The sequence below is a fragment of the Panulirus ornatus genome, chromosome 14 (assembly GCF_036320965.1).
Source record: "Panulirus ornatus isolate Po-2019 chromosome 14, ASM3632096v1, whole genome shotgun sequence".
Taxonomy (NCBI): domain Eukaryota; kingdom Metazoa; phylum Arthropoda; class Malacostraca; order Decapoda; family Palinuridae; genus Panulirus; species Panulirus ornatus.
This window is the reverse complement of record NC_092237.1, coordinates 57,272,092-57,300,028: the sequence shown is the minus strand read 5'-3', so window position 1 is coordinate 57,300,028 and position 27,937 is coordinate 57,272,092. Positions and strand designations below refer to the sequence as shown.

The window sequence follows — 27,937 nt, the reverse complement described above, 5'->3', positions numbered from 1 at the left end:
AACTACAGGAAATCACATGAAATAGTAGCTTAATTAGAGGGAGGGAATTTGGAACAATAACTAGTGGAAAGCTAGCTGTGGCAAAGGCGTATTCTTAAGAGTTGCACGGCAAACGATGCGTATAACCTACATTAGAAAAGTCGCCTTCTCTTCTTTTTTTTCTTTTTAATGGGACACTGACGCAAATGATTTCCTGTCTAGCCTTTAATTTCACTAAGGAAGGAAGTCACTGGTCAGGCATGGTTTCCAGTGACACACATGACCACGGTGTGACGCCAGCTAAGCACCTCGCCCATCTCTCTCCTTGCCGTCAACACTTTGTCTGTGTTCTGGTCCTCACATTAACTCATGTGGATGTTATGCATCCTTAGCGTGATGCATATCGTGCGTATTGAGACACGCGGACAGAGTTGTGTGAATACTATCTGCGTATTAAGGAGAGTTTCACGCTATAACCACTTACTGGCCGGCTCACTCGATGAGGAGGAAGACCAGGCGGAGGGGGAATAAACGAAGGTTTTGACGAAGAATCAAATCTGAGTATTAGTTCATGAGTTTAGGCTCTGCGAGCACAAACGTCCCGACACCACGATGAATGGAGAGAAGACAGATGGAGGAGCTGGTGGTTCACGAGGGTACTGCTGTGTTCTTCGCGGATTATCTAATCCTCCAGAGTGACGCCGAGAAGCTTGGTGGGCAGAACAACCTCGAGAAGATTAAGGGGCCTTGGCGGGACACGCAGTGGGTGGGACAGAGTTGAAAGTGGGGCATGATGTGAATGGCCAAACGATCTTGGTCGACTCACATACGTCAGGCGTCACTTACTAAGGAGGAGGAGGAGGAACCACAAGGGGGGGGGGGAGGTCCCATCTCCGTGCCCCGCGGCACGCCACAGGTGAGGGACGTAGAAGGTTTGAAGGGAAGGTCCTCGCCCCGCCCCCCAACCTTTTGGAAGCGAGGCTCACCGTGTAAAGTCTGCTGGCCATGGAATGGGAGTTCTCCGCAGCCCAAGGTTGATGGCTTTGCTGATGACTGTGTTATGGCTTGACAAGGTCGAGAGCTTCACTAAAGTCAACGAAGGTGAGGAGAGATCTGGCGTCTCTCTCTCTCTCTCTCTCTCTCTCTCTCTCTCTCTCTCTCTCTCTCTTTCTGTAGGTTGAAACAAATGAGGCAATAGGAAGAACGACGACGAATCTCTCTCTCTCTCTCTCTCTCTCTCTCTCTCTCTCTCTCTCTCTCTCTCTCTCTCTCTAGATTGAAACAAATGACGAGGCAGTAAGTTATAGAGGAAGTCTGCTTCTTATTATCAAACCGCTGAGTGTCTTTGGGATTTGCTACATCTGTATGTGTATGTGTGTGTGTGTGTGTGTGTGTGTGTGTGTGTGTGTGTCTGTGTGTGATGCGACAGGTGCGTCAATCGCTGGTAGTGAATGGCGCTTGGTTCTTAATACCTTAACTGGAATCAATTCCAAACTGTTCCTCACATCCAGACTTGGAATAACAAAAACTGTCGTTCCCACAACTCACACATAAAAGGTGACCATACTTACGTCTCTCCCTCTGATCTCCCAGTACCTACACCAAAACCCGTCTCGCCTCCTTTAAAAACAGGATCTCCCTAGAACCACGAATGGTCACGAGAGAACCCTTTACAACATCGACTCAAAACTAGCTCTTATAAGAGATTAGGGAAAAAAAAAAGTTTTTAATGTCTGTCATAAACGTCATTAATAGCAGAGGCATTACAGAGGAGACAGCGAACTACCTAAACAAACCATCATGATGCATGGGCTGTCAGCCTTGAGTGCTGCTGTTCAGTGGATTCAGGTGGTAAACTGTTTTTTCCTCCTGCCCCACGGGAATTGGCCTCAAAACCACGACCGTTTATGGTCTGCTGCAGAGACGACAAATTGTCGTCTTCCTCCCCCATGCTGTGTACCTACCACACAGCAAACCATTTTCTGTGTCGTTAACCCCCTCGAACACGACGGTGAGGCCCTTGAGCACGAAGGTACGAACCTTGGAACATCTTGAGGATGGATGTACAACCGTCGTGAGAGACGAATTCCTCCTCCTCCGTGCTAAAGGTTCATACCTCCGGTGCTTCAGGGTCATGCTCGAGATGCCAACTCACACAGCAACTCTTCCTCTTGTATTCTGGACCCTCAGCAACTACTCCCACCGTGAGACGTCCGCTCCAGCAATACATAAGTTCCCCTTCTTTCATACGATTTAGACGCAACAAATCTCTCCCAAGTTCTAGAGATCGAAAAATAAATGTAGAAAAAAAAAAAAAACTTCTCGTAAGTTCCTGAGTCATCACGTTGCACAAGCCCCCCCCCCCCCTTTCTCCATTTTACTGCAATGGACTAAACACATACAACAAACTCCTTCCAGTGTCTGCAGACGTACGGCAGGCCATTACCCTCTCCCACCCACAGAAACGCACTTCGCAAACGACCCCGTCGCCAAAGAACCTCCAACTAGCAGTTCGCCTGCTCTTCCGTCAGTTTTCGCCACCAGTGGGTAAGACTTGAATATGAAAAATCAGTCGGTTGTGTCTTGTTTTTTGTTCTCTTTTCCTCCGAACTGTACTGGTCTCAGGCTACAATAGGGTGTATAGCCTTCCCTTATATCCACTTACCTGGGAGTCTTTAAACGGAGTCTTTCAACTGGAGTCATAAAACTACACACAGCTCGATCGAGGACCCATCTGTGCCGCCACTCCTCCTCAGATCTGCCTGGCAATCTGAATGTCGTGACTGGCCCGCAGGCCCCACGTCCCCATAGCAGCATGTGCTTGCTAACCAAGATGCGACCTATGAGCGAAGTCCGCACACTTGGCCGCCTCGCCTGGCTTGAGAAGGTGGTGGTGTTAAACCATATACCGGTACTCCAGTGGTTCGAACAAAGCCGTCTACGGTCTTGCCTCTCTCTCTCTCTCTCTCTCTCTCTCTCTCTCTCTCTCTCTCTCTCTCTCTCTCTCTCTCTCTTATATATATCTCGTTCTTAAAAGGTTGGCTGAAGTCACTCGACCCATCCTTTAAAGCCTCAGCTGTGTTTTACAAAATGTGCTTGTTGAGGGCAAGGTCCCACAACGTGACCGTCTTACGCTGATACCTTGAGCTTATGTTCGGCGTCCTGCAAGGCGTTTCGTCCCCTCATTTACCCTCGTGATCAAGCAGGTGCACCTTACGTCCCTTTCCCGTGGCTCACTGAGTTTATCGGGTGACTCTACGATGAGAGGAGCAAGTGTTTGTGAAACCTGGTATCGGAGGCTGCTGGCCCTAACCCTGGGGACTGCTACAGCCCTGACAGGGATGCCACACTGTGAGGACCAGCCCTATCTCAGGCGTGGGTTGCTACACCCCTGACGAGGGTGCCAGTGTGACCAGGACCCCACGGGCGGGAATGATTACGTATGGTTCATCTCAGACCTGTCATCAACGTCAACGATTAGCACTACCGTACTCACGGGCCACACCACGAATACCTCCCATGCATCCCCTGCTGTGTCGTAGAAGGTGACTAAAAGGGATGGGAGCAAGAGGGGGGAGGGGGCTGGAAATCCTCCCCTCCTATCTTACCTTTCCAAAAGAGGGAACAGAGATGCGGGCCAAGTGAGAATCTTTCCCTCTGAGGCTCAGTCATCCGTTCCTGACGCTACCTCGCTAATGCGGGAAATGGCGAATATGTGTAATACATATACGTGTATAAACCGATCCTTTACACTAAGACGCCACCAGAGACCTTAACCGCAGGAGGCCGTGTCGTATTGATCAACAAGGCGAAACTTCCCCCAATCCTCGCCGCCATCAGATGTACGTGTGTGTGTGTGTGTGTGTGTGTGTGTGTGTGTGTGTGTGTGTGTGTGTGTGTGTTGCTACATTTGTTGTGACAGTTCGAGGCCCGAGGCAGGACGGCCAGCGGGCTTCGTACCCACAACCTGGCTGGCTGGCTGGCTGGCTGGCCCACCTGTATGTTACACGCCTGCCTGTATCCCTTCCCTCACCTTGAAATGTTGCCCCCTGGGGTTGGTGCTGGGAGAGCCACAGCCTCACGTTCATAGTGGCTCTTTAAAAGGGGAGAAAACATATGATAATACACGAAAGCGCTTGATATAAATAAATAAATAAATATATATACATATATATATATATATATATATATATATATATACATATTTTTTTTTTTTTTTTTTTTTTTTTTTTATACTTTGTCGCTGTCTCCCGCGTTTGCGAGGTAGCGCAAGGAAACAGACGAAAGAAATGGCCCAACCCCCCCCCCCCCCCATACACATGTACATACACACGTCCACACACGCAAATATACATACCTACACAGCTTTCCATGGTTTACCCCAGACGCTTCACACGCCTTGCTTCAATCCACTGACAGCACGTCAACCCCTGTATACCACATGACTCCAATTCACTCTATTTCTTGCCCTCCTTTCACCCTCCTGCATGTTCAGGCCCCGATCACACAAAATCTTTTTCACTCCATCTTTCCACCTCCAATTTGGTCTCCCTCTTCTCCTCGTTCCCTCCACCTCCGACACATATATCCTCTTGGTTAATCTCTCCTCACTCATTCTCTCCATGTGCCCAAACCATTTCAAAACACCCTCTTCTGCTCTCTCAACCACGCTCTTTTTATTTCCACACATCTCTCTTACCCTTACGTTACTTACTCGATCAAACCACCTCACACCACACATTGTCCTCAAACATCTCATTTCCAGCACATCCATCCTCCTGCGCACATCTCTATCCATAGCCCACGCCTCGCAACCATACAACATTGTTGGAACCACTATTCCCTCAAACATACCCATTTTTGCTTTCCGAGATAATGTTCTCGACTTCCACACATTTTTCAAGGCTCCCAAAATTTTCGCCCCCTCCCCCACCCTATGATCCACTTCCGCTTCCATGGTTCCATCCGCTGACAGATCCACTCCCAGATATCTAAAACACTTCACTTCCTCCAGTTTTTCTCCATTCAAACTCACCTCCCAATTGACTTGACCCTCACCCCTACTGTACCTAATAACCTTGCTCTTATTCACATTTACTCTCAACTTTCTTCTTCCACACACTTTACCAAACTCAGTCACCAGCTTCTGCAGTTTCTCACATGAATCAGCCACCAGCGCTGTATCATCAGCGAACAACAACTGACTCACTTCCCAAGCTCTCTCATCCCCAACAGACTTCATACTTGCCCCTCTTTCCAGGACTCTTGCATTTACCTCCCTTACAACCCCATCCATAAACAAATTAAACAACCATGGAGACATCACACACCCCTGCCGCAAACCTACATTCACTGAGAACCAATCACTTTCCTCTCTTCCTACACGTACACATGCCTTACATCCTCGATAAAAACTTTTCACTGCTTCTAACAACTTGCCTCCCACACCATATATTCTTAATACCTTCCACAGAGCATCCCTATCAACTCTATCATATGCCTTCTCCAGATCCATAAATGCTACATACAAATCCATTTGCTTTTCTAAGTATTTCTCACATACATTCTTCAAAGCAAACACCTGATCCACACATCCTCTACCACTTCTGAAACCGCACTGCTCTTCCCCAATCTGATGCTCTGTACATGCCTTCACCCTCTCAATCAATACCCTCCCATATAATTTACCAGGAATACTCAACAAACTTATACCTCTGTAATTTGAGCACTCACTCTTATCCCCTTTGCCTTTGTACAATGGCACTATGCACGCATATATATATATATATATATATATATATATATATATATATATATATATATATATATATATATATATATATATATGTGTGTGTGTGTGTGTGTGTGTGTGTGTGTGTGTGTGTATACCTATGGAGAAAACGGACAGTTATGTATGTGCGTGTGTCTGGCACACCTGACTCAAAAGTACATCATTACCGACACCTGACGTTTACAAGTGTGACGTGTGTCTTTTGTCAATATGAATATCATTTCACCGTGGCCCGCAGACAATGCTATTCTTACCCGTGGTTTCTGGCCTTGGTATTTCATTATCTCTTTTTTTCCCTTTTTTTCCTTCTCTCTCTCTCTCTCTCTCTCTCTCTCTCTCTCTCTCTCTCTCTCTCTCTCTCTCTCTGAGGTAATGCCTTGCATGTACCCAAACGTCCCTTCCACTTAAAAACCAGAAGAATTTGCGGGCGTTTTTGCCGGGGGTAATTTCTCGTGTAACAGTCAGTCAGTCAGATGCAGGGGTGTGTGTGTGTGTGTGTGTGTGCAATCCCGCCGAAGCGAGAGTGCGTTGAAGCCATTTCTCTCCTCCGCTCCGAATGCCGTGGAATCGTGTCGGGCAACGGCGTGAACGCCGGTCCAGGCCGGAGCCCAGGAGTGAGTGAGACGGTCTGGCTCGCCCACCACACCCGTCATGTCGCTCTGCTCATTCCTGTACTTTGCTGCGTTAATCGCACTCTCCAACATCATCCCACTCCTCCCTGATTACATAGAGAGGCTACTCACGCACTCTATCATTCACATAATTTCTTATCATTTGAAGGATTTTTTTTCTTTATATTTTTTTTTTGTCCAGAGGAGACAAATCAAAGTTCATAAGTCTCGTGCTCAATCATAAGACTCGTGTTCGATCATAAGACTCGTGTTCGATCATAAGACTCGTGTTCGATCATAAGACTCGTGCTCAATCATAAGACTCGTGTTCGATCATAAGACTCGTGTTCGATCATAAGACTCGTGTTCGATCATAAGACTCGTACTCAATCCGAAGCCTCGTACCTCAGTCATAAGGCTCGTGCTCAATGCTAATCCTCGTACGCAACCATAAGCCTCCTACTCAATCATAAGGTGCTCATTCAAAAGACTCGTCCTCAATCATAAGCCTCCACCTGAATCATAAGGCTCGTGCTCAATCATACGACTCGTACTCAATCATAAGACTCGTTACTCAGTCAAAAGACTCGTACTCAACTCAAGCATTATCTTTTTTTTTTTCTTTCTTTCTCTGGCATATCTAGGTTTACTGGAGGAGGTTCCACTCACTGCTCAACTCGGTAATCTACTGCGAAATTCCTGTTAAAGAAAAAAGGTACATTATGAGCCTCTCTCTCTCTCTCTCTCTCTCTCTCTCTCTCTCTCTCTCTCTCTCTCTCTCTCTCTCTCTCTCTCCCCTACAACTATCTATCTATCTAACTATCTGTCTCTGGTAGGTAGTGAGTAGATGGTAGGGAGCCATCTATATTATATGACCGGTACTTCCCGCCTGCCTCACCACATTCCTAATCTGCACCTCTCCCAGACACTCGGGTTCTTCTTTCCCTCCCTCCCTCCCTCCCCCTCTCCCATGACTCCACTTCCACCCACCATACACACACACACACACACACACACACACACACACAGAAACCTTACATAACCCAAATCTTGAGAGAGAGGTTGTGTAAGAGACATACAGCCCGGGGAAAACGAGCAGTCTCCTGTTCACCTCCCTCCCTCCCTCACTCCCTCCCTCACTCACTCCCTCATAACCTTGATTCTCCAGACGACGACGCCAGGGTCCTCCCCCCCCCCCTCTTCCCCTCAACCTTGTGCATGGCTGGGGTTTGTACATGACAGGAATTGTGCATGGCAGGTAGAATTACAGTGTTCATGCTTCCACCACCACTGAAGCCTGCATGTCAATATCATTACTGAGTTGTATGTGTGTGTGTGTGTGTGTGTGTGTGTGTGTGTGTGTGTGTGTGTGTGTGTGTGTGTGTGTGTGGTGGGGGGGGGTAGAGGTGGGGTCAGACAAGGTGGTGATATCCATGTTGTAATCTTTTTCCCCACCAACTCCCCCCATTGCTTATTTCAACAGCCAGGTTCTCCTCTGCTCCTCGACCACCCTCCCTTCCCTCTCCCAGCAGCCAGCCAGCCACACGTAGGGAGGACGACACAACGCTCCGTGATGGAAATTGTTTCCTAAGATAGAGATGAGAGGCTCCTGTGATCACAGGAGGCACCTGGGTTTCAATCAGGGCTTCAGAATGACAGGTTACACTCCTCATCCATCTCTTCTTCTTCTTCTTCTTCTTCTTCTTCTTCTTCTTCTCTTCCTCCTCCTCCTCCTCCTCCGTCCGTCCGTCCGTCCGTCCGCCTTTGGCACTGGGAACATGAATGGTAGGACGACGGTTCCTGCGGCACAGTTCGAACATTATGGGTAGGCATCCGACTCCATACCTGAGTTCACTTCAGACAAAGTGAGAACTTTTGACTTGAACTTCTCTCGGCCCCAAAGCAGGTGATTCGAAGATCATAAGTTCGGTCTAGTTTTGTCAAAAACCTTCGACTTACATTGGCGCCTCGTTCCATTCGAACTGGCAATGAAACCTTTAAGTTTAGACTGAACACGTGGTAAGAACTTAGCTTTGAACTCACTTCAAAACACGAAACAAAACTATGTGACGAGCTCTCTCTCTCTCTCTCTCTCTCTCTCTCTCTCTCTCTCTCTCTCTCTCTCTCTCTCTCTCTCTCTCTCTTTCAGCCAACCTGAACACATACGAATAAACCTTTGACTCTAGTCATGGATGACCTACTCTGAACATCCCGAGGACGTCTGACTGAAGACTCGCGCGCTCGGCTGAACCAAAGTCGGTCGTGTAAAAATTTCAGACCAAAGTCTCGAATCTTGATGAAGCACACGACCGTGTGAGACTGTCGCAGACCTAGTTTCAGGAGCCTGACTCCTCCGATCTGAAGTGGTGTGTCTGAAGTCGTCTAGTGTGACTCCTGTGGTCTTAAAAGTCCAGTGGTTTGAGGACCCCTCTGGTCTGACTCCCGTGGCCTGGAGTCCTGTCGTCTCGAAGGTGACCATCATGAGGCACAGCGATGTCAACACAGCCCTACTTCCCCTCTATGTCCCCTGACTGAGCCTCTGGCTCCAGCCTGGCAGCTGCCCTCGGTCACAGCTTCCAATTGTCGTTTCAGGGCCTCGTGTGTGTGTGTGTGTGTGTGTGTGTGTGTACAGACTCGTAAAGATACGGTGTACACTACACAGCCCCGGCAATTACTTGTGCACGACATTGGCAAGATACCACGCGTGCACTTGCAAAGACTCGGCATCTAAATAATAGGAGAGGCTCCGTGTGCAGCGTATGCAATGAAAGACATTTTTTGTCGCCACACACACACACACACACACACACACACACACACACACACACACACACACACACATCTAAATGTACGTACATCCTACCTCGTCTACACAAGCTCCCTAAACACTCACACACACACACACACACACACACACACACACACACACACACACACAGACTACTCAATTAAGTACACAGGGTCAGACACTGTTTACGTCCAAAACACACACACACACACACACACAAAAAAAAAAAAAAAAAAAAAAAAGTTACATACGTTGACAGGTAGACAGACTGTCCCTGCGTCAACAGCGCGCAGCTCAAAGACACACGTGCACGCAGACAACCACCGTCCAACGCAGGCAGTCGACGGAGGCTGGTTGGTCTGTGTTGCTACGTGGGATTACAGGCCGTGTGGCCCCTGTATGAGGGCCCTGGGCTCGTTCTGGGTCATACACTGGAATCTGACCAGTTGAGCGCCACGTAAAGGGTTATAAGTCGACCGCTTTTAGCCGCATATTAACCGCTGGGCGTCCGTCCGGCAGGTGCACGGAGGAGCAACGGCGTCCCTCCACACACCCCCCCTCTCAAGACGAGGGCAACACAGTGGCAAGCTGAGACACACGCTTCTGGCAGGGGCAAGGGTAGAGAGAGCCGTGAAGGTGCCAGGTGGAGGAGGAGGAGGAGGAGGGCACCGAGCCATGAGGGGCAAGACTGAAGAACAAGACAAATCCATGAGGAAGGGATGGAGGAGGTATGTAACCATGAGGGAGGGGATGAAAGGGGGTACACTGTAGCACTGAGGGCAAGGGGGGAGGGAGAGGGGGTAAACGGTCGTACTGTGGGTAAGGAAGGGTACAGAACAATGCTGCTTGGGACTTACGAGTTGAAGAGATGGCAGGCGGTAATCTAGCCGTCCTATGAGGGAAGAGAGGCCACGAGGTCGTTTTGTGGGGGAGCGGGTTACGTAGTGCGTCCTGTGATGGACAGAGACACGAAGTCATACTGCATGGTGAGAGGGGGAAGGGGATATGATGGTCGCACTATGAGAATGAGGATTACGGGACTCGTACCAAGAGAAAGGGGTTACCGTAGTCGTACTGTGAGGGAAGGGGTATGTGGACATATTCTAAGAGAAGGGTAACGTAGTTGTACTGTGAGGGAGGGGGGCTACAAATCCCTCCTGTGGGGGTAGGAAGGGGGGCTAAAAGACCTTGCTGTAGGGCCTGGGGGACGGAGCGGACCACAGAGCCACGTAGCGAAGGTCGCAATACCAGTAGAGAGCCGGGCAGGATTGCAGGGAGAGGAGGGCGTCGCGTCGGGGACTGTGGCGAGGGCGCTTGTCAGGGGTGTGCCTTCAAGCAGGGGCAAGGGTGCTTGTAGAGGGCGTGGCTTCACGCAAGACCAAGGGCGCTTGCAAAGGGAGCGGCTTCAAGCGAGGCCAAAGTCGCTTGTAGGGGGTGTGGTTAACAAGGAAGGCCATCGGCGCTTGTACCTTCGCGCAGGCCCATGGGCACTTGAGGCAAGCCGTGGGTTCAAGGACAACTACCGGTGCCTGTAGTAGGCAGAGGACTGCAGGACGCCCTGACAAGGGAATGGCTCCCGTGCAGGAATACACGGGGGTTTCAGGGGTCATCATCAAAAGAAGGATTCTAGTGAAGGACCACGTAGGGCTGCAGGAGTCACTAGCAAATGGCAAGGACACCCATGAAGGACTTACATAGGGTTACAGGGAGTCACCAGTAAGGACAGCTTCGCGTGCAGGACCTCAGCTCCGTGCAGTAATGCAGTGGTGTCCAGCCGCCGCCCCCGGCCTACACCACCTACCAACAACTCCTCCAAGCACTTGCACTTTGCTGTTGAGGACACTATCGCACCCACTGCCACCGTCTGCCTCACCTACCGGCCGCCTCGCTGTCCCTCTCTCTCTGTATCTGCTTGAGTATGTCTGTCTGTCTCTCTATTGATGTTTCTCCGTCTCTGATCTCTACTGTCTCCCTGTCCATCTGGCCAGTTCACTATCTCTGCGGCTGTGCATATCTCTCTCTCTCTCTCTCTCTCTCTCTCTCTCTCTCTCTCTCTCTCGCTCTCTATCTATCTCTGGTAATCTCCAGGTGCCTGATGACAACCACATCTCACACTACGGAGCTCCTGCACAGCTGTAGCTTTCCTACCTTTGATTAACCATCATATATCACTATAACCGCATCATCCCCATCATCACCATCATCATCACCATCATCACCATCATCATCAGCATCATCATAACTGAGAAGTGATTCCTGCGGTCCTCATCCCGAGGGTGGTGGGTGTTCCTGGAGGAGATGCCACGCCCTGCAGAAGGCCAAGGCGTTGCAAAGGGCAACCCTACTCCCGACGGCGAACGCCTGGTTGGGCTGGGCTGGGCTGGGCTGGGCTGGCCAGGTGCTGCGCGGGCCGGCACACCACGCACCGACAACGGCAGTACACCCTCCGCCGACGTCGCTGTACCAATGCAAATCTGCATACGGCTCAAGGCCAGCCAAGCACTGGCACTGAGCCCAAATACCGGCAGCTTACACGCCGGAATGAGGCAGCCGGTGGGGGATATGTAATACACCGGGGTACGGCAGGGAGCTGTGTAGGGTGCGGTTACCCCCAGATCCTGGGGTTGAAGGGCAGGTGTGCAGGGTGGAGGGAGGGGAGTGATGTACACCCCAGATCCTGGAGTGAAAGGCAGGTGTGCAGGGTGGGGTCACCCCAGATCCTGGGGTGAAGGAGATATGTCGGGAGGGAGGAGGGGGGGGGGGAGTGGTCACCCCAAGATCCTGGGGGGGAGGGGTGGAAGGGAAGGTAGGTAGATAGATAGATAAAAAGGTAGAGCGGTAGGTAGACTGGCAGACAAGGAGGTAGAGCTACTTTATGAATTTACTGCAGAGGGAGGGGGCGGAGGGGGGGGTGTGCTCTGTGGCGGTCCTCGCCCCACCCACCTGCGACCTTAGTGGGCCGCTGGCCCCTGTGGACGAGGTGGTGGGGACTGGTACCTTATGGGTATGGTGGGAGGCTGGCTCCTGGTACGGACTGGTCCCTGTGGGCATGGTGGGACGCCGGCCCCTGGTGCGGGGTGGCCCACGTGGGCATGGTGGTGGTGGGGTCAGCCCCGGTGGGGATGATAGTGGGGCTGGCCCACCAGTCAATCGGCACCAAGGGAGGGCACTGGATGCGCCCGATCCTGAACTGTTTTCTGGAACCAAGAAATGTCCCGAATCTTTCCAGAGGTTTGGTCTTGTTTCCCGGACAGAGGGTGTGTTCCATGACCACAACACACAGCCCTTCCCAACACACGACCTCCATCCTTACTACATGAGTTCCATCCTCACCACCTTCAGCACACACGTATAAGCTCCATCTTCCACCACATGACCTCTACCCTCACCACACGGCCTCCAACCCTCAACACACGGCCTCCAACTCTCACCATACGGCCTCCCACCTTCGCCAACATGTCCTCCAGCCTTCATCAACATGTCCTCCAGCCTTCACCAACATGTCCTCCACCCTCAACACACCTCAGACTACTGATCGCGAGAATCTACTACAGCCATCACCACAGCATCGCCAGCTGAACTAGCGTCCCTGACGCGTACTAGGCCGTCTCCACCCTCGACATGCTCTGGCCAGGCCCCCCAACCCCCTCAGTCTTTAACATGAGCGCAGAGGATGCAACATCCACACCACCACACTGAGAAACCCACCAAAGAGGAAGACGTCCGCATCTTTTCAACCTCGTGAATCCTCCTCCTCCTCCTTCTCCTCCTGCTGCTACTGGTAGACACGGGCGGAGCAGAGACGAGACGCCACCGCCCTTAGTCACTACGACCAAAGCTACAGTGCGTCGGGAGGCAAAACTGTAGAACGATGTGACGTGCAACGAGCCAATGGCCTGCCCGATGATATCACCCTGACGACATTTGATGAGTCAAAGAAACTGTAAACAGGCGGCCATGATGACTCCAATTTATTCCCGAGGCAAGGAAGGGGGAGGGAAAAAAAAATGAACTAATGTCGGACGCGTAATGGGTATCATTCCTCCCCCCCCCCCCCCCCCACGCGAGCAAAGAAATGGGGTAAGATAATGGAACGGGTGATGGGGGCCATGTTTTTGATGGCCACCATGTCTTGATACCGTCCTACGATAACGTCAGGAGAGGGACGGGTATGTGGCCCGTTCTGTTTGTTTTCTGTTTGCATTAGCGATGCGCAGGACTGACAAGGGGGCAGTAGTCGGCCCGGCTGGAGGAAGACGCTAGGAAGTAAAACTTCCCATTCCTCTACAGCAGAAGGAAGCAACGTCGAATCTCGTCGTCGAAAAACAGGGCTTTTGACATCGCACGAAACTTAAAGACGTCGTCGGTAGAATTCTTCCTAAAAGCAGGTATTGACAGATTTTTCTCTCCAAAATATATTACTCTATTCCTGAGGGAACTTGCACAGTACTGCTCGTCACATAATCAATGGAGTGAACAGCTCCCACATTAACGCCAGAAAAAAATGAGGCACATCTTTTCACTGTCTCTTTAGTGAAACCACCTCAGGAGTTTTTTTTTTTTTCTTCTTTTTTGTTACTCGTAGGAAAACTATTTTTTTCCCCCAACACCTGAGGTTGACAGTATAATAAAAGGTATTCCTAAACTCCCAGCCACTTTCTCCCTCCTTCCCCCTTCCCCACTCTTGACTCTCCCTCCCGTCATAAGCTTCCCCATCCATCCCCTCTCCCATAACTGTGCACGTGGCACCCATAACACTGCCATACCTCACCCCAGCCTTGTTTCCACATGGCCCTCAAAACCATCGGGGTTCCTAGAATTCCCCTCGTGTCTCCATCAGCCGGATGACTCTCGCCTGGGGAGTGGAAGAGGAGGAATTAGGGAGGACGAAAGTTCGTCGCTGGGGCGCAGGAGGCCAAGTCATGGTTCATTAAGGGGGCTGGGGGGGGGGGGGTTAAAACCATGGTTCGCCACAGGAGAGGTGGTGGTGGCCATTCGTAGTGGTTCATCATGCGGTAGGAAGGTCTGAAACATGGTTCGTTGCAAGGGAGAGAGGGCGGTGTGGTAGTTCAGCGTGTGGTTGGTTGGTCTGAATCATGGTTGGCTGTAAGGGAGGTGGGGAGCCAGGTGATGGTTTACCGGGAGATGGGGACGCTGGTTGGTCGCAGGAGGATAGGGGTCCCGGCCAGCCGGCCTGGCCAAGTGCCGGTTAATTAGGTAAAAGAGTCACAAAAAGACGGGAATCAGGTGATGGCTCGTGGAGAGACTAAGACGGCCGTGTGTCTTGGGGGAAGGAAGGGTGAAGCAAAGGGAGAAGGCAGGACGAAAGAAGAATGAGGAGGGGGAGGAGAGAGGGAGGGGGCCAGAGTAGGGTGATGGGGAGGAAGAGCAGGTGGTGAGGTTAGGGAGAAGTGGGGGGAGAGAGAGAGATGGCGGGAGTCTAGAGGTATTCGGGCATCAATGGCGGCGCTGTCATCTGGTCTCTCACCAGAGTCACTCCTTGACGCCCTATACCTCCCTCCTCTCCACCTGCTTCACTTCCTTCACCGCCCCCGAGCAGCTTCCTCCCCAACCCACCGGCTCTCCCAGCATGTCTCACACACACACACACACAGACACACACACACACACACACACACACACACACACACGTTCCTGCGACCCCTGTACACTCTGCATCCTCTCCCGCGACGCTGACCAAAGGATAGGTCGGAGTGTACAATAAATTCTCCGTTTTAGGGGAGGACAAAAAGAACATTAAAAAAACTATCCACTGACCCTTTCCGTCGAACCTCTCACCACACGTGCCTTCCACCCTAGCATGTCACTTCCACCCATCGTTACAGCAGCTCCGTGCATCTTTGACCTCGTAAAGGCCAAGCCACATATCATAAATCTACTGTTTACATCACATGAAGGGATCAGACACCACATCTAATAAAACATACCAACTGTTTGGAAAGCCTGGTTATCGAGGGTTTTACGACAAACAAACAGACACACACACACAGACCAACGGACAGAAGAACGTAGGGACTAAAGAACAGAAGGACACAAGGACCAGCGGACAGAAGGACATAAGGACCAACGGAAGTAAGGACATAAGGACCAACGGATCGACGGACAGAAGTACCCGCGGACAGAAGGACACCCGGATCAACGGACGGAAGGAAGTACGTACCAACGGACAGAAGGGCGCACGGACCAACGGACAAGACAAAGACAGATGGGGAACGAGAGGATGACCACCACAACCGGTCTCACCGGGAATCACCAGCCCCCTCCACAGCCTCAGCCACAGGCTGTCAGACGATCGTGGACCATAAACACTTCACCAGAGGGAGGAGAGAACCACATAGCAACAACAGGCACAAAGCCAACTATAACAACCTCTTCCTCAATCACCCGAACAACGAAAAACCACAACAACCACGAAATCTAAAAATCCGAGATGACAGACAAACACCCACCACCCCTGGCAACTCCTACCACCACCCCTCCATCAGAACCCCCCCCCCCCACCACCAGGGAGAGCCACAGCCACAAACAACTAGACGTGGACCACAGCAGCAGCAGCATCAGCCCGCCGCTGCTGTCGCCACCCTCCCCAGTAGGTCCACCAATATTCCAACCTCCCCCCGAGGTTTCCAGCCGTATAAATCCCCTCGCCTCCTCCACCTCTTTCCACCATCCACACCTACCTGCCGCCACAAGGTGGTACACGAACATAAGGGAGTTCTGGGCGAGGGGGAGGAGGAAAGAGAGGAGGAGAAGGAAGAAGAAGAAGAGGAGGAGGAGGAGGAGGAGGAGGAGGAGGCGGGGGGTGGGAACGGTAACAACAAGTCATCACCGGTGCCAAGACCAGGGCACCAAGCCGCTGGCGTGCATGTAACTCGAGGCCGAAGTCAGACTGGGGGGAAATATTTTCCCTGTGAGGTGTGATGTGTGGGGCGCTGCTTCATGTATAGGGGTGCTGCCTGGTTGTCTGATGTGTGGGCGGTGCTGTCTGATGTGTGGGGCGCTGCTTCATGTATGGGGTGCTGTCTGATGTGTGGGGGGGGTGCTGCCTGATGTGTGGGGCGCTGCTTCATGTATAGGGTGCTGCCTGGTTGTCTGATGTGTGGGCGGTGCTGTCTGATGTGTGGGGTGCTGCTTCATGTATGGGGTGCTGTCTGATGTGTGGGGGGGTAATGCCTGATGTGTGGGGCGCTGCTTCATGTATAGGGTGCTGCCTGGTTGTTTGATGTGTCGGGGTGCTGCCTGATGTGTGGGGCGCTGCTTCATGTATGGGGTGCTGTCTGATGTGTGGGGGGGTGCTGCCTGATGTGTGGGGCGCTGCTTCATGTATGGGGTGCTGTCTGATGTGTGGGGGGTGCTGCCTGAAGTGTAGGGTGCTCCTTCATGTAGGGAATGCTGTTTAATGTATGGGGTGCCGTCTGATGTGTGCGGTGCTGCCTAGTGTGTGGGATGTTGCATGGTGTGGTGATGATGGGATGGGAGCTCTCATCATGCACGGATGATGGGAGGGGGAGTCCATGTAAGGATATGCTGGTGAGGGACTTCCAGGACCCTTTGGGGTAGAGGAAAGGGACACTGCGTGGGGAGGATGGGTAGGAGGTAACCCAGGGATGGAGGTGATGGAAAAGGAGCACCTCTGTGCAGAGATGATAGGAAGGAGGAAACCCAATGATGAGGGGTGATGGAAAGGGAGTTACGCAACACACTGACGATCTCGTGGGACGCCCAAGCAGCGTACGTCTGTGAGTGGTGGAGACCTGGGATGGACTAACCATACAACGTGCGTCTGTGAGCGGTGGAGACCTGGGATGGACTAACTACACAGCGTACGTCTGTGAGTGGTGGAGACCTGGGATGGACTAACCATACAACGTACGTCTGTGAGCGGTGGAGACCTGGGATGGACTAACTACACAGCGTACGTCTGTGAGTGGTGGAGACCTGGGATGGACTAACCATACAACGTGCGTCTGTGAGCGGTGGAGACCTGGGATGGACTAACTACACAGCGTACGTCTGTGAGTGGTGGAGACCTGGGATGGACTAACTATATGGTGAGGGAGAGAGGCTCGCCACCTCCCACAGATACCATCACCCCACTGCGGACGTCGTGGCCAGGTGGTCAGTGGGCCAGCCTAAGATTTCAAGGTCTCAGTTCGCCCAGCATCCACCTGACACCACGGCAATCATTTCTCTCTCTTTTTTTTTTCTCCATTTTTTCCCCCCACGAAACGACACAAGACTCCACCTACTTCCTCTCCTTCCTCACCCCTAACCCACCCAAAAAAATAATATATCACCCATCCACACTGCGTTTTCGCAAGGTTTAATTGCAGGCAACACAAGGTAAAAAAGTTACGTGAGGAGGAGGGAGGCAAAACCCCACTGTGACGAGTGGTTTTTCCTCATCTTGTAGAGAGCTGGTACGAGGCAGGGATGCAGGGGAATGGGACCGAGAGACCTTTACAAATTAGGGCACAAAACCGCTGGGGACATCTAAAACTGGGGATATCAGAGCCGTTTTTCATGAAAATGGGCAAATTAGAATATTCAAAACATCGGGTCCAAGCTATCTTGTTACGTTTTCCTGTACACACAACTTTATCTCTGTCAAAGGAGAAATGATCTCTATTTCACAATCTTTTTTTCCCTTCAGATTTCATAATCCGGAATTTACGGTTTGAGTCTGCGACCGAAAGACAGTACTCCGCATCCGGACTGGAACCGAATCTCGGACCCAGAGAGTGAGGTTAGGTAGGGGGTGGGGGGAAGAACATTACATTAGAAAACGTACGTCAAGCGACTTGGAATAAGTGTCAAGTGACGAAGAAAAAGGAGAGGAGAGGAGGTGGGGGGGATGAGAATAGGGGAGATAAGAGGAAGGTGAGGGGGAGAAGGAGGGAGGAGGAAGAAAAGAGTTCCATTAAGTTGGGAGGGCGAAAATCAAGTCGGGGGAGAAAAGCAGTTGCGAGCGTGATGAAGGACTATCTCATGGCGTGACATGCACGAGCCTTGATATGACAGAGTAAATAAACCCACAGAGGCTTATGGGACGAGAGATAAGAGGGGACATCTGTCTCGTGTCTACAGCGTCGATGTTCGTGATGGAAGGGATGGAAGTAGTGAATGACGTGGATGGAGGTGAGCGTGGATAGAAAGACGGATGTGAGCGAGGGATGATAGTGGGGATATGATGGCAGTACGGATGATACGAAGGGTTAGACGATGGAGAATTAAACGAGAGGACAGGAAGGGAACGAGGAAGTAAAAGATGGAGAATGAGGGAGAAGACGAGGAGGAGGAGGATGAAGAAGACGAGAGTGAGAGCTTCTCCATCATCCAGCCTGGCTACTGCATGACCCTATGTTAGTCCAGCCGAGGGCACAGTCGCACAGGTTTTGTCTCGTTCCCCTGGAACACCTCACCACCACCACCACCACCACCAATTTCCAGGCTTCGTTCCAATGGTCTTGTCTGAAGCTATTGTTTTTCTCCCTCGGTTTTCTCCAACGTCACAGGAGGAGATTACCTGAGGGTTTGTAACGAGAAAGTCAAGAATTTGCATCGGAATATTCCCATCGGAAATCGTATTATACGCCATCAGAAGTAGAAGGATGTCGTAGAAGGATGCCCCTATCACTCGTAGAGGGATATCGCAGGAGGATGCCCCTATCACTTGTAGAAGGATATCGTAGAAGGATGCCCCTATCACTTGAAGGATATCATGGAAGGATGCCCCTATCACTCGTAGAAGGATGCCCCTATCACTCGTAGAGGGATGTCGTAGGAGGATGCCCCTATCACTTGTAGAAGGATATCGTAGAAGGATGCCCCTATCACTCGTAGAGGGATATCGCAGGAGGATGCCCCTATCACTTGTAGAAGGATATCGTGGAAGGATGCCCCTATCACTTGTAGAAGGATATCGTAGAAGGATGCCCCTATCACTTGTAGAAGGATATCGTGGAAGGATGCCCCTATCATTTGAAGGATATCATGGAAGGATGCCCCTAACACTCGTAGAGGGATATCGTAGGAGGATGCCCCTATCACTTGTAGAAGGATATCGTGGAAGGATGCCCCTATCACTTGTAGAAGGATATCGTAGAAGGATGCCCCTATCACTTGTAGAAGGATATCGTAGAAGGATGCCCCTATCACTTGAAGGATATCGTGGAAGGATGCCCCTATCACTTGAAGGATATCGCAGAAGGATGCCCCTATCACACGTAGGAGGATGATACGTTACTCTTGCTAGGGTCTACCAACACTAGTATTGGGGCCATTCAAACACCGTCTGCAGGACCCCTCTCCAGCCTCCTCCAGGTAGCGAAGTTTGTCAGCGTTGCAGATGGTGCTAGAGTTGCTTCTCGAGGACTGCGACGGTGTTGGGAGGTATATCTCAAGAATAGTGAAGGTGCTGGAGGTGCTCCTCGAAGACCGTGGGAGAAGCTCCTCGAGGACCGTGACGTTGCTAGATGTGTTTGTAGAGCGCTGTGACGGTACTGGAGGTGCTCCTCGAGAACCATGACGTTGTTGGAGGTGCCCCTCGAGGACCGGGACGGTGCAGGAAGTGCTCCTCGAGGACTATGGCAGTGCTGTAAGTGCTCCTCGAGGACCGTGACGGTGCTGAAGATGCTCCTCGAGGACTATGACGGCGCGGAAGGTACTCTAGCCTAACCATCGCCAGTGGCACCAGCCGAACTTACTCGAATATATTCTTTCCCACAACTAGTACCCTGGCATGCTGTCTGTAGCACCAACAGAAGCAGTATGGCCCCCTTACAGGCAAGTTTGAAACTGCATACCCATGAAATATTTTCCTTCCCTGATTTTTTTTTGCCTCGAGCTATTACAGGAGAGATGGAGTGAAAGTTTCGAGGCTGCTGACATTGACAGCACTCTGACAACACTTAGAAAACACTTGCTCAAACACACACACACACACACACACACACACAAACACACACACACACACACACACACACACACACACACACACACAGCAGCAGCAGCAGCAGCAGCAGCAATCACCCTTACGTAGAGGGAAAGGGGTATGTGGTTAGCGGGGGGGAGGGGGAACCCGCAGCCTCACCACTGACAGATGCATGAGAGAGAGAGAGAGAGAGAGAGAGAGAGAGAGAGAGAGAGAGAGAGAGAGAGAGAGAGAGAGAGAGAGAGAGAGACCCTTGGGTGACAGCTAGGTAGTAACTCGCCCTTCAGGGTGATTTACGCCCACATACATTACCCCCAACCTGCCTCTACCCCATCATCATAAACAACCACCATCTACCTACATTGCCATCCACTTCTGACACCACTCCCATCCCGCCGCTCACCCGTGTGAGCACGCCACCACCACAACCAGTACCTACCCCCACCACAACCACTATTACCACAACCAACCCCACCCCTCCTTCTCTACCACTACTGCCACCACCACCACCACCACAGGTAAAACCCCTTCCCCTAACCACCACAACCACCACTACAACCATGAGTGTCACAACCATCCAAAACCATCATCAACAACACAATCAGACACAGCGGTCTTGCGTCTAAGGCACGAGAGTAATTCTGGCACGACTGAACAGCGGGGGCTCGAAGCCAGAACCTCCAAGTCTGGTGTAAACACAAGGTCAGCTTCAGCCAGCAGTTTCGTCTGGGTCATTCGGGGCGAGTTCACTATGTGACTACAGGTTACTCATGTGGAGGGAGGAAGGAGGAGAGGGGTCACTTCTGCACACAATACCTTCACGAACACTAATAAGTATGTTTGCTTACATTTCTTACACGATTTATTCAGTGCATCCCTGACACTGTGGGGAGGAGGTCTTGTTCTGAGCTGGTCAAAAAATTCTCGGGTTAAAGATCAGGGTCAACCACTCTGTTGCCCGGCCGTCTCGTATATACGAAAAGAAGGTTATGTGGTACGCGCTCTGGCGAGCGTTATGGACTAAGGGAACGATACGGGAGGCTCTACCACGACCAAACATCAGTGCAACATCCCCGGTGTCTCCTCCCTGACACCACTGGCCATCCATCGTGTGGTCAGTGCCACCACATCTGCCACCAACACTGGAGGTGCAATACCGTCGCTGCGGTTACGGCCACAACTGCCACCGTGGCCAACACAGCCACCATCGCTACCACAGCCTACGTCGCTACCACAGCCTACGTCGCTACCACAGCCTACGTCGCTACCACAGCCTACGTCGCTACCACAGCCACCATCGCTACCACAGCCTTCGTCGCTACCACAGCCACCATCGCTACCACAGCCTACGTCGCTACCACAGCCACCATCGCTACCACAGCCTACGTCGCTACCACAGCCACCATCGCTACCACAGCCTTCGTCGCTACCACAGCCACTATCACCATCGCTACCACAGCCTACGTCGCTACCACAGCCTACGTCGCTACCACAGCCACTATCACCACCGCTACCACTTACAACAGTTTCCATCATTTCTATCAGTACCACCACTATCACCATCATCATCACTATCACCATCATCACGCAACAACACCAACACCACCGCTATCACTAACACCACCACTGCACGCCCCACCACTGCTGACATAACCATCACCAGCAAACCCGTATGCTCTCTCCCAAGGCAGCAGCAGCAGCAGCATCCTTCTCCAAAATTGGCAAATCCACAATTCTCTAAATATGTTCGCGGGGGAAGGAGGAGGAGGAGGAGGAGGAGCGAGGGGGGGGGGGGGGGGGGGGGGGAACGACGCTGAGGCAGTCTCCCGCTGGTCATCGATCAAAATTTCTAGCGCTACACCTCGCCGGCGGCCGGCCGGCCCGGGCACTTTGTGAGGTGTGGCCCAGGAGGAGGAGGAGGAGGGCATTGGGTCCATGCCGATGACCCAACTGTACCAACCGAAGGTCGACTACTACTACTACTGCTGCTGCCGCCGCCGCCGCCACGGTCAGATGTGAATCATGTGATCAAGGGGACGGAAGTTAGGGGAGGGAGGGGCGGAGAGGGGGACGCAAGAGAGCCATCCATACTTTCCCTTCGCATTTTCATGCCTGACGAAGGACTGAAAGAGAGAGAGAGAGAGAGAGAGAGAGAGAGAGAGAGAGAGAGAGAGAGAGAGAGAGGTAACGTCCTATTTACTGGCGCCGCCCTGCCTCCTCCTCCTCCTCCTCCTCCTCCTCCTCCTCCTCCTTCTTCTCCTCCTACTGCCCCATCCCCGCCCCTCATACAGTGGCCGGTGTTGCAAGGGTGAGGTGAGTACCGACCAGCCAAGGTGAACACCTCCCTGCATTTGTGAAATACCTTCGCCTGTTTATGAGGCGCAGGCGCGGGCCGGCAGCTGCGGGTCGTTGTGCACGGCGGTACGACCCGTGGGCAATGATCTGGATGCAGCTCTCGTAGCATGATGGCACGACCCGTGAGCACGGAGGCAAGACCCTTGGGCCAAGGGACGGTTTAGGTGCGACCTGACCCTTAGGCACGATGGTACGTCCCCTCGAGCTCAAAGTACGACTCTCGTGCACGATTTATGCACGACTCTCTCGGGAACCCCGAAGGCTAGCACTACTACCCTTAAGCACGACCTTTTGATACATCGGCACGACCCTCGGGTATGACGACTTGGCCTGTGACCCGACCCTTGGGTCCAAACGTCATAAAGGTCGTTCTCAGGACATCAGCACGACCGTGTACGACTCCTAGAGTATGATGGCATGACGTCAGACCTGACCTTTAAGGGTCAGGTCATAAGGGATGGTTCCGTCGTGCTTCAGGGATTAACGAGAGACACCCAACTTGAGTTAAACTTAAGGGATTATAAATTTCTACGAAAGACTAATCTAACCCAGTTAACATATATTCGTGCAACTGCAGTTATATATATATATATATATATATATATATATATATATATATATATATATATATATATATATATATATATATATATATGAGCCATGTGTACTTACATCTGTTAAGTACCTAATGAAATCCATGGGTGGCTGTGATGCCAAAAGCAATGCATTCTTTTTACTCGAAATACACGAGTGGGGGACGTGTGCTTTCCCATCACTTCTCATCCCATCAAAATAATGCAAAAGAAAAAACAAGTACGAGGAGCAAACACAGTCTCTTCCACACACATTTTTTTAAATAATCTGGAAAGTTTAACTTCTGCAGAGAAAACTTTATACACATTAAAAGAACAAAGGAAAAATGACCTTAAAACATAAATGTGATTAAAAGATATTACAACAAAAGAGTCATTATAACAACATGAAAAAAGAGGAATCCATCACAGAAACAATAATGCCAAAAACAAATACACCACATACACATTTTTCACAATAAAAGATATTCTTATACGCTACGATTTTTCCCTTTTTCCTCTTTTTTTCCTCTGAAAGATATATAGAGCTCACATACACACACACACACACACACACACACACACACACACACACACACACACACACACGAGTCCACATCCTTCATCCCACATCAGTCAACACTATGGAAGCGGTGGTGGGGGGAGGGGAGAGAGAGAGAGAGAGAGAGAGAGAGAGAGAGAGAGAGAGAGAGAGAGAGAGAGAGAGAGAGAGAGAGTGTGGGGGGTAATATCTCGTTGTCAAAGGACCCGTACCAACACATCGTCAGCCGTCCGGACAATATACCGACGTGGGAGGAAAAAACTAGACTCGTGTCTCATTGTAAAATGAGAGGAAAAAATACTCATACGTGCGTGTGTGTGTGTGTGTGTGTGTGTGTGTGTGTGTGTGTGTGTGTGTGTGTGTGTGTGTGTGTGTGTGTGTGGCGGCTAAGCAACATCAGCGATCACTAACAGTGGAAGCAAACAAGAGGGAGTGAAAACAGGTTATAAGTCCCCTCCTCCCTCTCCTCAACCCACAGGAATGTTAAAGGACTATAGCATGCCACGACACCACCTGAGCCCGCTACTTATGATAAGTGACGGTACACTTGCGAGTAAAAGTGTGAGAGAGTAAACACACCACCTGGTAAGAAGGGGAGGGGTTAGGGTGGGGTTGGGGGGTGTGAGAGAGAGAGAGAGAGAGAGAGAGAGAGAGAGAGAGAGAGAGAGAGAGAGAGAGAGAGAGAGAGAGAGAGAGAGAGATCCCGAAGCAAATTACTACAAAGGCGAGGAAGGCGATACCTCAAGGTGTGTCCAGTGTGTCCATTTAGCCATGGCCGGCCTCGTGAGGAGGCAGGAGTGAAAGTGCTGCCGCCCTCACCAGCTGTTGTACACTCGGACACTCCCAACATCATCGACACTTACATCAAGTGCTACATACGTTAAGTGGGAGCTACTTACACAGCTGCATTACCCTTTCGGCGACACAGACATACACACTTATGGGAGCTGCCTGGCACTTGACACTTACACTGCTACCTGCCTTTTGGTAACACACACTTAAGGGAGCTGCCTGGCACTTTACACTTACACTGCCAGTGAGCTGCCAGTTTGACCAGCTGTTACTTATACTTAATTCTAGGCGCCACTTTCGGCCAAGTGCTTCGTGCTTATTATGTGAGCAGCCAGCACCACCGGGCGTTACTTAAACTACATGTCACTGAAACCAAGTGCTACTCACACCACGTGAGCGGCCAGCACCACTAGCTGTTACTTAAACTAAAATATACCACTTAAAAAATAAACCAGGTGCTACTTACATCACATCACTCGGTGTTACTTAAACTCGAAGGTGCCACTTAAAGCTAGAGCTACTTACATCACGTGAGCAGCCAGCATCATCCAAGCGTCACGCGAGAGCCGCCGAGGATCGCCACCTACAAACGCACACTTGCAGCGACGCCCCACGCACGACCAGACAGCAAAACCATCGGCCGTTACTTACACAGTGCGAAACCGCCCCTGAAAACTTGCAGTCTTTCTACCGGGTGCTACTTTATATACTACCACGTGTTACTTTACCCCTGGCCAGGAGGCACGGAGGGGGTGTGGGGTTGGTGAGTGGTAGCGCTTGAGGGAGGGAGGGAGGAACATACCTGTGTGAAGAAGCCATGATGGAAGGGATGATGGTCGAAGTGTGAGAAGATCTTGCGGTACAAATGTCCCACGTCCTGTTCTCTTCACGCCCTTGATTCCTCCCGCAGCCGTAAAATTCTTTCCTTTCCTTTAAGGCCTTTCTTAATAAACCCTCTTCCCTATATGCCTACGACCTCTAACTCTCTCTCTCTCTCTTCCTTTTGGTCTTCCACACGTACTGTAATGCGGCCTGCTCTTTTCTGATCTCTCTCTTTCCTTATCTTCCTTGCCTTGCCTGTTAATACGATTCCCGTTTTCTATGCCTACCTGAGTCCACGTTTACGTTCTCTCTCTCTTTTCCATTTCCATATTTTTCAACGGTCCAACTATTCTATTTTTCATCTAACCCTACTTGCTCGATTTACAATTTTCTAGGCCAACTGTCAAGACTAACTTTTCAATCAATATGTATTTTTTTCTTATATCTTTTCTGGAGTTTCTTGTATTAATCTTTTTTTTTTCGTCTTTGTATTTTGTCGTCTTTTGTCTACCTCATTCTTTTTTTTAATATTCTTTTATTTATATAGATATTTCTACATCCACTAAAAATTTTTTTTAACCTTTTGTGAAATTACTTCACCATCAACACTTTTATTTATTTTTTAAAGTCTACGTCATGGGGGAGGAATATACATATACATACATATACTTTTTTTTTCCTTTTAAGAACCGTAATTTATTTCCTGATCCTCGAATGTTTTCCTTCTTAGACCAACGTCACGGTCTCGCTCTCTCTCTATCCCCCCCCGGGGCACTCGATAGAGCTGAACACTGAGACAGTTTCCCGCTTTCGAAGAGGAGGGCTGGACACAAGGGAGAATCACCGAGATGACTTCCTCTTACGTCACTGGTCCATAGCGAGTAGTACGGTGGTGGTGTGAACACGATGTGGCTGTGTGGAGGGACTTAAGTCTTCAGGAATGAAAATCCACGAACGAAGGAAATAAGCAACGAAACGATGGCGCGTTACATACAAACCAATGCTGTTTCGTGGGTCCCGCTGCTCTATTTCTCTTTCTTTCTCTTTCTCTCTCTCTCTCTCTCTATCTCTCACCTGGAGGTCTTGGCACAGAGTAGAGCAAGTGTCTGTGTGTGTGTTTGTCTGTTAACTCCCGTCTGCTTCTCAAAATCGTCCTTCACGGGAAGTCAACACGAGTTTGCGTGCGAGCGAGCGAGCTAGCGAGCGAACGAAGGGAGTGGAAGGAGGGAGGGATGATGATGATGATGTCTTCTGAAGTCGTCTGCACCCAGTCCAACTCAACGGCTCTGGTGGACTAACGCCAAGAAGAAGGAGAAGAGGAAGGAGAAGAGGAGGAAGAGAGAGAGAGGGGAAAAAAAGGAGAAAAAGCAAAATAAACCATGAATGATATACAGGCACTTCTTATGGGGCACTTGATCATCACATTCGAATACATGTACGAACATTCGCAGTAGAAAACTATAGAAATTTGCCTGTTCTCTGGTAGATACAGCAGCAGCAGCAGCAGCGGCGGCAGCAATAATTATACAGGGTAGCAGTAGTACTTAATAATATTTACAAACACCTTAGCAACTAGTAGGCAATGGTTGAACGCTCGACCGGTGTCCGCTTCGTCGAGGAACAACGGCGGCTCGCTGCCACTCGGCGACCAGCTCTCAAGACTTTTGTCCCCCTGCAGATGACGCGATTGGTAATGTGACCGGCCGTGGTACTGCTGCCGAGGCCCGGGCGGCGCGGGCGTAAGTGGCGAGCGCGAGGGCGGTGAGGGCAGTGGCGCGGGTGGTGGTGGCGTCGGCGGCGGCGGTGTTGTTGTTGTTGGAAGAAGTGGTTGTTGTAGCGGCGGCGGTGGTGGAAGTAGTGGCGGTGTTGTTGGCAGTGGCGTTGGCCAGGGACGATGGGTAGGAAGGGGTGAAGGTAGGGTAAGAGAGAGAGAAGGACGAGGTCGTGGCGGCGACGGCGGCGGCGGCGGCGACGGCGGCGGCGGCGATGGTGGTGGTGGTGGTGGTGGCGGGCAGGACACACTGGGGAGTCATGAAGCCCAGGGGAAACATCACCACTGCTGTAGGCGACGCTGGAGAACGAGACCGAGAGCCAGTCGTGAGCGCCCCTCCCACCGCACCGCCTCACCATCCACGCTAGCCAGGACTAATGTGGGTCTGGAGAATCGACGAGGGGCGGCAGCGCACCGCTTCCATACAACGAAAGTCGGTGCGTTGGACTTGCCTACCTACCTTGATACCAACCCGACGCCACCACTCGCCAGCACGCGCTCCGACACTTCGTTTAACTTCCTCTTTACCATCACAAGTTTTCAAGTTGGCCTTTTCTTTCTTTCTTTCTTTCTCTTTTTTTCTTTTCCTTTTCTTTCTTTTTTATTTTCTTTCTCTGGCGGGATGAGGGTCACTTCCCCTCTCTCACTTCCTGCCGCGTTCACCCTCACTGGAGAACTGTCTTACCTGGAAAGACAAGAAATGGAAAAAGTACGTGTTAGTCACAAGAGATGGCGAGAACATGGCTGTAAAGTCTAGTCTAAGAGAGAGAGAGAGAGAGAGAGAGAGAGAGAGAGAGAGAGAGAGAGAGAGAGAGAGAGAGAGAGAGAGAGAGAGAGAGAGAGAGACGAGTACTAAACCATAGAAAAAAGAAAAACATGTATTTTCCCCCCTCACATAAAGTACACATGAACACCTCTCACCAAGCACATATTCCGGTCT

The 27,937-nt window shown here is 50.9% G+C and overlaps 1 protein-coding gene across 8 annotated transcripts in view; it reads right to left on the bottom strand.

The window, feature by feature from the left end:
• Positions 1–27,937, bottom strand: part of LOC139753462 (uncharacterized) — an 830,062-nt gene that overhangs the window by 545,262 nt on the left and 256,863 nt on the right. For 6 of the 8 annotated variants that reach the window (XR_011713719.1, XR_011713718.1, XM_071670009.1 and 3 more), the window contains one exon: positions 25,207–27,682. The exons of the other annotated variants lie outside the window; for them this stretch is intronic. The gene's annotated coding sequence lies outside the window, so the exon portion shown is untranslated. The remainder of the gene's footprint in view (positions 1–25,206; positions 27,683–27,937) is intronic. 8 annotated transcript variants of the gene reach the window in all.